Source organism: Tachyglossus aculeatus, unplaced genomic scaffold, assembly GCF_015852505.1.
Source record: "Tachyglossus aculeatus isolate mTacAcu1 unplaced genomic scaffold, mTacAcu1.pri scaffold_166_arrow_ctg1, whole genome shotgun sequence".
In the NCBI taxonomy this organism is placed as follows: Eukaryota; Metazoa; Chordata; class Mammalia; order Monotremata; family Tachyglossidae; genus Tachyglossus; species Tachyglossus aculeatus.
In genome coordinates this window covers 96,747-107,000 of record NW_024044889.1, presented here as the reverse complement: position 1 = coordinate 107,000, position 10,254 = coordinate 96,747, and the positions used below count along the sequence as shown (strand labels likewise).

The 10,254-nt window shown below is 56.1% G+C and overlaps 1 non-coding gene across 1 annotated transcript; it reads right to left on the bottom strand.

Moving 5' to 3' along the window:
- Positions 1 to 8,807: 8,807 nt before the first annotated feature.
- Positions 8,808 to 8,945, bottom strand: LOC119923271. Its single transcript, XR_005448805.1, has one exon. It is a non-coding gene; the product is annotated as a small nucleolar RNA SNORA7 (small nucleolar RNA).
- Between the last annotated feature and the right edge of the window lie 1,309 nt (positions 8,946 to 10,254).

Sequence of the window (10,254 nt, the reverse complement as noted above, 5' to 3'; positions counted from 1 at the left end):
ATAGGGTGACCAGGGCCGGGAGGCAGAGGGGTTCCTGGCCTGGGAGATAGGGGGACCTAGACCGGGAGGTAGAGGGTCCCAGGGCCGGGATGGAGAGAGCGGCCAAGGCCTGGAGGTAGGGGGAAACCAGGCCTGGTAGACCACGGGTACCAGAGCCCGGATGGATAGAGGGACCAGGGCCTGGTTGTAGAGAGAGACCAGGGCCGGGAGGCAGAGGGGGACCAGGGCCGGGAAACGGGGACCAGGGCCGGCAGGCAGAGGGGTACCTCTGACTCCCTGCACTTATCACCCCCCGCCCCCCCACCGCTTCTCGAAAGTAAAGGGGAAGGAACTAGGGCCAAAGGTCAGAGGGGGACCAGGGGACAAGAGGCCGGGGGGACCAGGACAGGGAGGCAGAGGGGCTCCAGGGCTGGATAGCTCAAAGGGACCAGGGTAGGGAGGCTGTTGGGGACCAGAGCCAGGATTTAGAAGGGTACCTGGGCCAAGAGATGGGGGACCAAGAACGGGAGGTAGGGGGGACACAGGGCTGGGAGGCAGAGGGGGACCAAGGCAGGGTGGGAGAGGGGGACCAAGGCCAGTAGGCAGAGGGTTACCTGGGCCTGGAGACGGGGGACCAGGGCCGGGAGTCAGAGGTGGATCAGGGCCAGGAGGCAGAGGGGTACCTGGGCCAGAAGACAAAGGGGGACCGGGGCCGAGACGTGTGGGAGACAATGGCAGGGAGGCAGAGGGGGACCAGTGCCCGGAGAGTGAGGGGACTCAGGGCCAGGAGGCAGAGGAAGATCATGGCAAGACCATAGTGTCGAACCAGGGCCAGGAGGCAGAGGGATACCTAAGACGGGGGACCAGGGCAAGGAGGATGAGGGGAACCAGGGCAGAGAAGCGGGGTGGACAATGGAAGGGAGGCCAAGTGGGACCAGGGCCTGGAGGCAGAGGGGTACCTGGGCCGGGAGATGGGGTACCTGGGCCGGGAGAAGGGGGACCAGAGCCGGGAGGCAGAGGGGAACCAGGGCCGGGAGGCAGAGGGTTACCTGGGCCGAGAGACAGGGGAACCAAGGCCAGGAGGTAGAGGGTCCGAGGGCCGGGATGGAGAGACGGGCCAGGGCCTGGAGGTAGAGGGAGACCAGGGCTGGCAGGAACAGGGGGACCAGAGCCTGGACACAGAGGGGGACCAGGGCCAGGAGGCAGAAGGGTAATTGGGCCGGGAGACGGGGAACCAGGGGCGGGTCACAGACGGTGACCAGGGCCAGGAGGCAGGGGGAACCAGGGCGGGAAGGCAGCTGGGGACCAGCGCCAGGAGGCAGAATTGTACCTGGGCCGGGAGGTAGGGGGGAACAAGGACCTAGAAGCGGGGGTGACCAGGGCAGGGAGGCAGGTAGTACCTGGGCCGGGAGTCAGACGGGGACCAGGGCCGTGAGGCAGAGGGGTACCTGGGTCAGGAGACAGGGTGTTCCGGGCCGGGTGGTACAGGGGAACCAGGGCCAGGAGGCAGAGGGGTATCTGGGCCTTGAGACAGGGGGACCAGGGCCAGGAGGTAGAGGGTACCCAGGGCGAGGACGGAGAGAGACCCAAGGGCCTGGAGGTAGAAGGAGACCAGGGCCGGGAGGCAAAGGGGGACGAGGGCTGGGCGGCAGAAGTTGACCAGGGCCAGAAGGCAGAGGAGTAAGTTGGCCCGAAGACAGGGGACCAGGGCCGGAAGTTAGAGAGGACCCAGCGTCGGGACGGAGAGACCCAAGGGCCTGGATGGAGAGACCCAAGGGCCTGGAGGTAGGATAATGGGGCCGGAAGGCAGAGGGTGACGAGGGCAGGATGGCAGAAGGGGACCAGGGCCAGGAGGCAGAGGGGTACCTGGACCGGGAATAGTGGGACAAGGCCGGGAGGCAGAGGGCTACCTGGGGAAGAGAACGGGGGGCCAGGTCCGGAATGTTGAGGGGGACCCGGGCCGGGAGGCGAGCGGGGGAGGCTGAGAAGGGAGGCACAGGGGTACCAGGTCCAGGAGGCAGGAGAAACGAAGGCGGGAAGGCAGAGGAGACTTTGGCCAGGAGACAGGGGGACCAGGGCCTGGGGGAAGAGGAGACCCAGGGCCGGGACAGAGGTAGACCCAAGGGCCTGGAGGTAGAATGAGACCGGTGCCGGGAGGCCCAGAGTTACCAGAGCCAGAAGGCAGAGGGAAACAGGGTAGGACAGCCAAATGGGACCACGGCAAGGAGGCAGAGAGGGACTAGGGCCTGGAGGCAGAGGGGTACTTGGGCCGGGAGATGGGCGACTAGGGAAAGGAGGCAGCGGCATACCCTGAACGGGAAGGCAGACGAGGACCAGGACTAGGTGGTGTGGGGGACCAGGGCAGGGAGACAGAAGGAGACCAGGTCTGGGAGGTAGAGGGGGACAGGGTCGGGAAGGCAGAGGGGGAACAGGGCCAGGAGGCAGAGGGTCACCTTGGCCGGGAGACAGGGTGTACCTGGTCGGGGAGACAGGGGGACCTAGGCCAAGAGGTAGAGAGTACCAGAACCGGGACGGAGAGAGGGGCCGGGGCCTGGCAGTAGAGGTTAACCAGGGCTGGCAGAACAGGGAGACCAGGGCCAGGAGGTAGAGGCGACCCATGGCTGGGACAGAGAGAAACCCAGTGGTCTGGAGGCAGAGGGAGAGCACTTCCGGGAGGCTTAAACGGACCAGGGCCAGGAGGCAGAGGGGGACCAGGGCCTGGAGACAGAGGGGGACCAGGGCCAGGAGGCAGAGGGGGACCAGGGCCTGGAGACAGAGGGGGACCAGGGCCAGGAGGCAGAGGGGGACCAAGGCCGGGAGGTAGAGGCTTAACTGGACCAGGAAACGGGGACGAGGGCCGGGAGGCAGAGGGAGAACATGGCCGGGAGGCATAGTGTTACATGGTTTGGGAGCCGGGGGGCCAGGTCCTGGAGGTAGAGAGGACCCAGGGCCGGGATGCAGAGACCCAAGGGCATAGAGGTAGAATGAAACCAGGACCGGAAGACACAGGGAGACCAGGGCCGGGAGGCAGAAGGGAATTAGGGCAGGGCAGCCAAGGGGGACCAGGGCCAGGTGGCAGAAGGGTACCTGGGCCGGGAGACAACGGCACCAGTTCCACGAGGTAGAGGGGACCCAGGGCCGGGACTGAGAGAGACCCAAGGGCCTGGAGATAGAAAGGGACAAGGGCCAGGGGGCACAGAGGGGGAACAGGGCGGAAGAGAGAGGGGGACCAGGGCCAGGAGGCATAGGAATACCTGGGCTGGGAGGCATGGGGACAAGAGCAGAGAGGCAGAGGGGTACTTGGGCTGGAAGACGGGAGACCAGGGCCAGAAGGCAGGGGGGGACCAGGGCCAGCAATCAGAGAGGTACCTAGGCCGGGAGATGGGGGGAACCAGGGCCGCAAGGTAGAGAGATAGCTGGGCAGGGAGGTAGAGGGGACCCAGGGACGGGACTGGGAGACACCCAAAGACCTTGAGGTAGAAGGAGACAAGGGATGGGCGTCACAGAGGGACCAGGGCAGGGCAGCAGACCGGGACCAGGGCAGGGAGCTAGAGGGGTATCAGGGCTGAGAGACAGGGGGACCAGGGCCGGGAGATAGCGGGGACCTAGGGCCGGGAACGAGAGAGTGACCAGGGCCGGGAGGCAGAGGGGTACCAGTGTGGGGAGGCAGAGGCAGACCAGAGACAGGAGGTAGACGGGTACCTGAGTCCGGAGACAGGGGGGCCAGGGCGAGGATGTATAGGGGACCCAGGGCTGGGAGGGAGAGAAGGGTAAGGGCCAGGAGGTAGAGGGTGACGAGGGCTGGCAGGCACAGGGTGACCAGGACCCGGAGGTACAAGGCTACGAGGGCTGGGAATTACCGGGGCACCATGCCGGTAGGCAGAGAGTCACCAGGTCCGGGCGGAAGATGTTGACTGAGGCAGGGAGGTAGAGGTGAACTAGGGCCGGGAGGGGGTCAGTTCTTGGTCCCCTTTTGTTCTCAATCTACACTCACTCCCTTGGTGAACTCATTCGCTCCCACGGCTTCAGCTATCATCTCCACGTTGACGACACCCAAATCTACATCTCTGCCCCTGCTCTCTCTCCCTCCCTTCAGGCTCGTGTCTCCTTCTGCCTTCAAGACATCTCCATCTGGATGTCTGCCCCCCATCTAAAACTCAATATGTCCAAGAATGAACTCCTTATCTTCCCTCCCAAACCCTGCCCTCTCTCTGACTTTCCCATCCCTGTTGACGGCATTACCATCCTTCCCGTCTCACAGGCCCGCACCCTTGGTGTCATCCTCGACTCCGCTCTCTCGTTCACCCCTCACATCCAATCCGTCAACAGCATCTGCCGGACTCACTCTCCACTGGGTCCTTCCCCTCTGCCTTCAAACATGCCCATGTCTCTCCCATCCTAAAAAAACCTCTCTTGACCCCACCTCACCTTCTAGTTATCGCCCCATATCCCTCCTACCATTCCTTTCCAAACTCCTTGAACGAGTTGTCTACACTCGCTGCCTAGAATTCCTCAACAACAACTCTCTCCTCAACCCCCTCCAGTCTGGCTTCCATCCCCTACATTCCACGGAAACTGCCCTCTCAAAGGTCACCAATAACCTTCTGGTTGCCAAATCCAACGGCTCCTACTCTGTCCTAATCCTCCTCGACCTCTCAGCTGCCTTTGACACTGTGGACCACCCCCTTCTTCTCAACACGCTATCTGACCTTGGCTTCACAGACTCCGTCCTCTCCTGGTTCTCCTCTTACCTCTCCGGTCGTTCTTTCTCAGTCTCTTTTGCAGGCTCCTCCTCCCCCTCCCATCCTCTTACTGTGGGGGTTCCCCAAGGTTCAGTGCTTGGTCCCCTTCTGTTCTCGATCTACACGCACACCCTTGGTGACCTCATTCGCTCCCACGGCTTCAACTATCATCTCTACACTGATGACACCCAGATCTACATCTCTGCCCCTGGTCTCTCCCCCTCTCTCCAGGTTCGCATCTTCTCCTGCCTTCAGGACATCTCCATTTGGATGTCTGCCCGCCACCTAAAGCTCAACATGTCGAAGACTGAACTCCTTGTCTTCCCTCCCAAACCTTGCCCTCTCCCTGACTTTCCCATCTCTGTTGATGGCACTACCATCCTTCCCGTCTCACAAGCCCGCAACCTTGGTGTCATCCTCGACTCCGCTCTCTCATTCACCCCTCACATCCAAGCCGTGACCAAAACCTGCCGATCTCAGCTCCACAACATTGCCAAGATCCGCCCTTTCCTCTCCATCCCAACCGCTACCCTGCTCATTCAAGCTCTCATCCTATCCCGTCTGGACTACTGCATCAGCCTTCTCTCTGATCTCCCATCCTCGTGTCTCTCTCCACTTCAATCCATACTTCATGCTGCTGCCCGGATTATCTTTGTCCAGAAACGCTCTGGGCATATTACTCCCCTCCTCAAAAATCTCCAGTGGCTACCAATCAATCTGCGCATCAGGCAGAAACTCCTCACCCTCGGCTTCAAGGCTCTCCATCACCTCGCCCCCTCCTACCTCACCTCCCTTCTTTCCTTCTACAGCCCAGCCCGCACCCTCCGCTACTCCGCCGCTGATCTCCTCACCGTACCTCGCTCTCGCCTGTCCCGCCATCGACCCCCGGCCCACGTCATCCCCCGGGCCTGGAATGCCCTCCCTCTGCCCATCCGCCAAGCTAGCTCTCTTCCTCCCTTCAAGGCCCTGCTTAGAGCTCACCTCCTCCACGAGGCCTTCCCAGACGAGCCCCTTCCTTCCTCTCCCCCTCGTCCCCCTCTCCATCCCCCCATCTTACCTCCTTCCCTTCCCCACAGCACCTGTATATATGTATATATGTTTGTACATATTTATTACTCTATTTATTTATTTAATTTGTACATATCTATTCTATTTATTTTATTTTGTTAGTATGTTTGGTTTTGTTCTCTGTCTCCCCCTTTTAGACTGTGAGCCCACTGTTGGGTAGGGACTGTCTCTATATGTTGCCAATTTGTACTTCCCAAGCGCTTAGTACAGTGCTCTGCACATAGTAAGCGCTCAATAAATACGATTGATGATGATGATGATGATTTCCTTGAAAATCGATGGAGATCACTCTGGAAAATGGAACAGACTCGGTTGGGTTGCCCGGCTAGCCCTGTGTCCACCCCAATGCTGGAAGGAAGGTGGATGGACCATTCAAAAAACTCCCCAAAACAAGAAAAATTTTTCAGGCCGGCAATTCCCTTTGTCCATCCTCTAAAGGAACCACCTCCCTTCCCGGGACACCATGGATATTAATAGTCAGATGATGCATTGCCTTTTTGATTTCCTCTTAAATTAAATAAATTTAAGAGGAAATCAAAATACCAATTGGTTTTTCATTTCGGTTCCTTTTGTGGTTCTGAGGTTTCTAAGGCATGTTTTAAACCCCTCTAATCTTTTGGGGACCATCGTGGATTTTTTTCAATTTTGTTTCCCTGTGGGATTTAGGGCACTCTTCCCGGGGTCCACCTCTTGGGGTGGACAGTTGAGAATCGGCAGGGTATCTGTTCCAGTCTCGTTGGGTCCTCACTGGCCAAACCGAAAGAAATTTGATTTAATTCCGCCTCATGGGGACAGAATATTGGATCGGGAAACTTTTAGTTCCGTTTACTTTTCCTCCTTTTTAAATAATCATCTAGGCCGCACCCTAGCTCTCCCATTCCCTGGGTCCCTTGGCGTACCCGAGGTTCCTTTTCGGTCCTTCCCCACTGGGTGTTCCATGCCACCCCCTGCCGAGGAAGCCCCCCTCCACATCCCACGCCCTCTTCCAAGCAGGTACGGTGTTTGTTCTGCAAAGGATGAGCCGCTCACGGGCTCAGCCCCCTCCAATGGTGGCCCACTACTCAGCTGCTCCCAATGAAGGGATTGCCAGGTGGTTGAGTCCCGCCCCTTCCCTACTCTATATAAGGCCCCCGGAGGTTGGGCCTTCTCCCGGTTGCTGCCGTTTCAGTATGTTACCAGTGCCTGCCCTCCTCTCTGTATTGCCGGGTCATGGTGAGTGAGGGTAGGGGGCTTATTTTGACTTTTCCACTGCTCTCTGGGGGTAGGGGCTTTGGCTCTGTCGGAGTTTGTGTTGTTGATCCTGAGTCAGGTCGTGGGCAGATGCCTGTAGGTGTAGTTTCTCTGTGCGGAGGGGGCCATCACGAGTTTGGTCCGAGAGGTCAGAATGACCCACCTGCCCCAGTTTTGGCATGGATGCACGATTTCCTTGGAATAATAATTCCATCTAATATAGTGTTATTTATTAAGGACTTATTATGTGCAAAGCACTGTTCTGAGCGCGGCAGAGGTTATAAAGTAATCGGGTTGTCCAACGCGGGGCTCACAGCCTTAATCCCCACTTTACAGATGAGGGAACCGAGGCACAGAGAAGAGAAGTGACGTGTCCAAAGTCACACAGCCGGTAATTGGTGGAGGCAGGATTTGAACCCATGACCTCTGTCTCCAAAGCCCGCGTTCTTTACACTGTGACAAGCTGCTTCTCTAATTATTTTTGTCTTTCTATTTAGATTAATCCCTGACCCAGAGCCTAGGGAGATGTGGCTGTTCCTCCACAATACCCCTGCATGTGAGTAGCTTACGGACTTTTTTTTCCTGGTGCTTCCTTTCCCTTTTTCTCTATCTAGTTCTCCTCATAAAAAAAGGAACAACTGTAGAAGGTTTTTAATCCAAAACCCCACAACCTCCCTTTTTGTAAAACGAAAATCACTCTCCGCATGTGAAACCAGCAAGTGCAAGTGCTCTGTTGGTGCTCATGACAGAACAAATCTGTTGATTTGTGTCCACGATCGCAAAACCAATTTTTAGGTGGCTACAGATATCTGGTGCCCGTAGATAAACTAATGAATGCTTTGGGCTCCAAGGGGAGGAGTGCCCGTCGGTCGAGGGTATTGTCGATGCCCACACATGCTCGAAAGTGCGATTGGGGGCTACAGGGTCACAGGTTAACCTTAAATAACCGTGCTGGGGCCTAAATAGGTTTTTGGTCCCCAGCGGTGCCCAAATTGATTTTTGGCTGGTAATTTGAATTTCCTGATGGGAGGATAAAGGATATCAATATTCTAGATGTCCAGAGGTTCTTTGATTTCCTTGAAAATCGATGGAGATCACTCTGGAAAATGGAGCAGGCTCGGTTGGGTTGCCCGGCTAGCCCTGTGTCCACCCCAATGCTGGAAGGAAGGTGGATGGGTCATTCAAAAAAATCCCCAAAACACAAAAAGTCTCCCTAGAGGGGATCTCCTGTTTCCTCCAAAATCTACCCCCTCCACCTGCACTTCTGACCCCATCTTTTTGTACCTTATCAAAACACTTGTCTCCCTTCTTCCCACCCTGACTGCCATCTTCAACCATTTATTTTCCAGTGGATTCTTCCCCACTGTGTTCAAATATGCGTGTGTTTCCTCTATCCAAAAGAAAGCCCTTCCCTGACCTAATGGATCACTCCTGTTATTACCCCATTGCCCTTCTATTATTCCTTTCCAAACCTCTTGAGTGAGTTGTGATCTGCTGTCTCCACTTTCAATCATAGTAATTGAGTGGTTACTGTGAGCAGAGCAATGCACTCTCTTGGGAGAGTCTTGTCTTATGCTCTCGAGTCATCCCCGACCCATAGCGACACCATCGACACATCTCTTCCAAGATGCCCCACCTCCATCTGCCATTGTTCTGGTAGTGCAACCTTAAAGTTCTTTCGGTAAAACTACGGAAGTAGTTTACCATTGTCTCCTTCCCTGTAGGAAAATTGAGTTTTTACCCTTGATTCTTTCCCATGCAGCTGCTGCCCAGCATAAGGAAGTCTTGACTTGTTGCAGGTTTCCCTCCACTTGCTAGCCACTGGCCAAGCTAGGAATGGAATGGTTATGCCTCTGCTTGACTATCCCTCCCGTAGTCAAGACTGGTAGAGTACTGGAAATTCTCCAGGTGTGACCCTGAGAGGGTCTTGGCAGAATACAATGTAACAATAAGCAGGCACATTCTTTGCCCACACTTCCTCTCCTCCAATTCTCTCTTCAACACCCTTCAATCTGGGTTTCACTCTGCAGAAACTACCCTCTCAAACATCACCAATGATCTCCTTATTGCCAGAAACAACGGCTTCTACCCCATCCTAATGCCACTCAACCTCTCAGCTGCCTTCAGCACTGTGGACCATGCCCATCAACTGGAAACATTGTATAACCTTGACTTCACTGACACTGTCCTCTCCTGGCCTCCCTCCTATTTCTCTGGCTTTTCATTCTCAGTCCCTTTCACAGACTGATTTTTCTGCCTCCCACCCTTCAACTGTGGGAGTCCCTCAAACCTCAGTTCTGGGTCCCCTACTATTCTCCATCTACACTAACTCCCTTGGATCACTCACTCACTTCCACCTCTCCAACTACCATCTCTATGCAAATGATTCCCAAATCTACATCTCCAGTCCTGAGCTTTCTCCTTCTTTGTAGTCTCTCATTTCCTCCGGGCTTCAGGATGTAATAATAATGATGACAGTTATGATGGTATTAAGCACTTAATATGTACCAGGCACTGTACTAAACGCTGGGACGGATACAAGCAAATCGGGTTGGCTACAGTCCTTTTCCCACGTGGGGCTCACAATCTCAGCCTCCACATTACAGATAACTGAGGTCCAAAGAAGTCAAGTGACTTGCCCAAGGTCACACAGCAGATAAGTGGTGGAGCCGGGATTAGAACCTATGACCTTCTGACTCCCAGGCCAGTGTTCTATCCACTAAGCCATGCTTCATCCCCAAGGACACCTCTTGAATGTCCTGCTGACATCTCAAAATTAACATGTACAAAACAGAACTCCTCATCTTCCTACTCATACCTTCTCCTCCCTCTGAGTTTCCCATATCTGTAGGCAGCACCACCATCCTCACTGACTCACAAGCCAGTTACCTTGACATGATCCTCGACTCATCTCTGTCATTCAACCCACTTATTCCATCTCTCACCAATATCAGGCAAAAACTCCTCACTCTCGGCTTCAAGACTCTCCATCACCTTGTCCCCTCCTACCTCACCTCCCTTCTCTCCTTCTCCAGCCCAGCCCACACCCTCTGCTCTTTTTCTGCTAACCTCCTCACTATGCCTTGTTCTCGCCTGTCCCGCCGTCGACCCACGGCCCACGTCATCCCCCTGGCCTGGAATGCCCTCCCTCCACTCACCTGCCAAGCTAGCTCTCTTCCTCCCTTCAAAGCCCTACTGAGAGCTCACCTCCTCCAAGAAGCCTTCCCAGACTGAG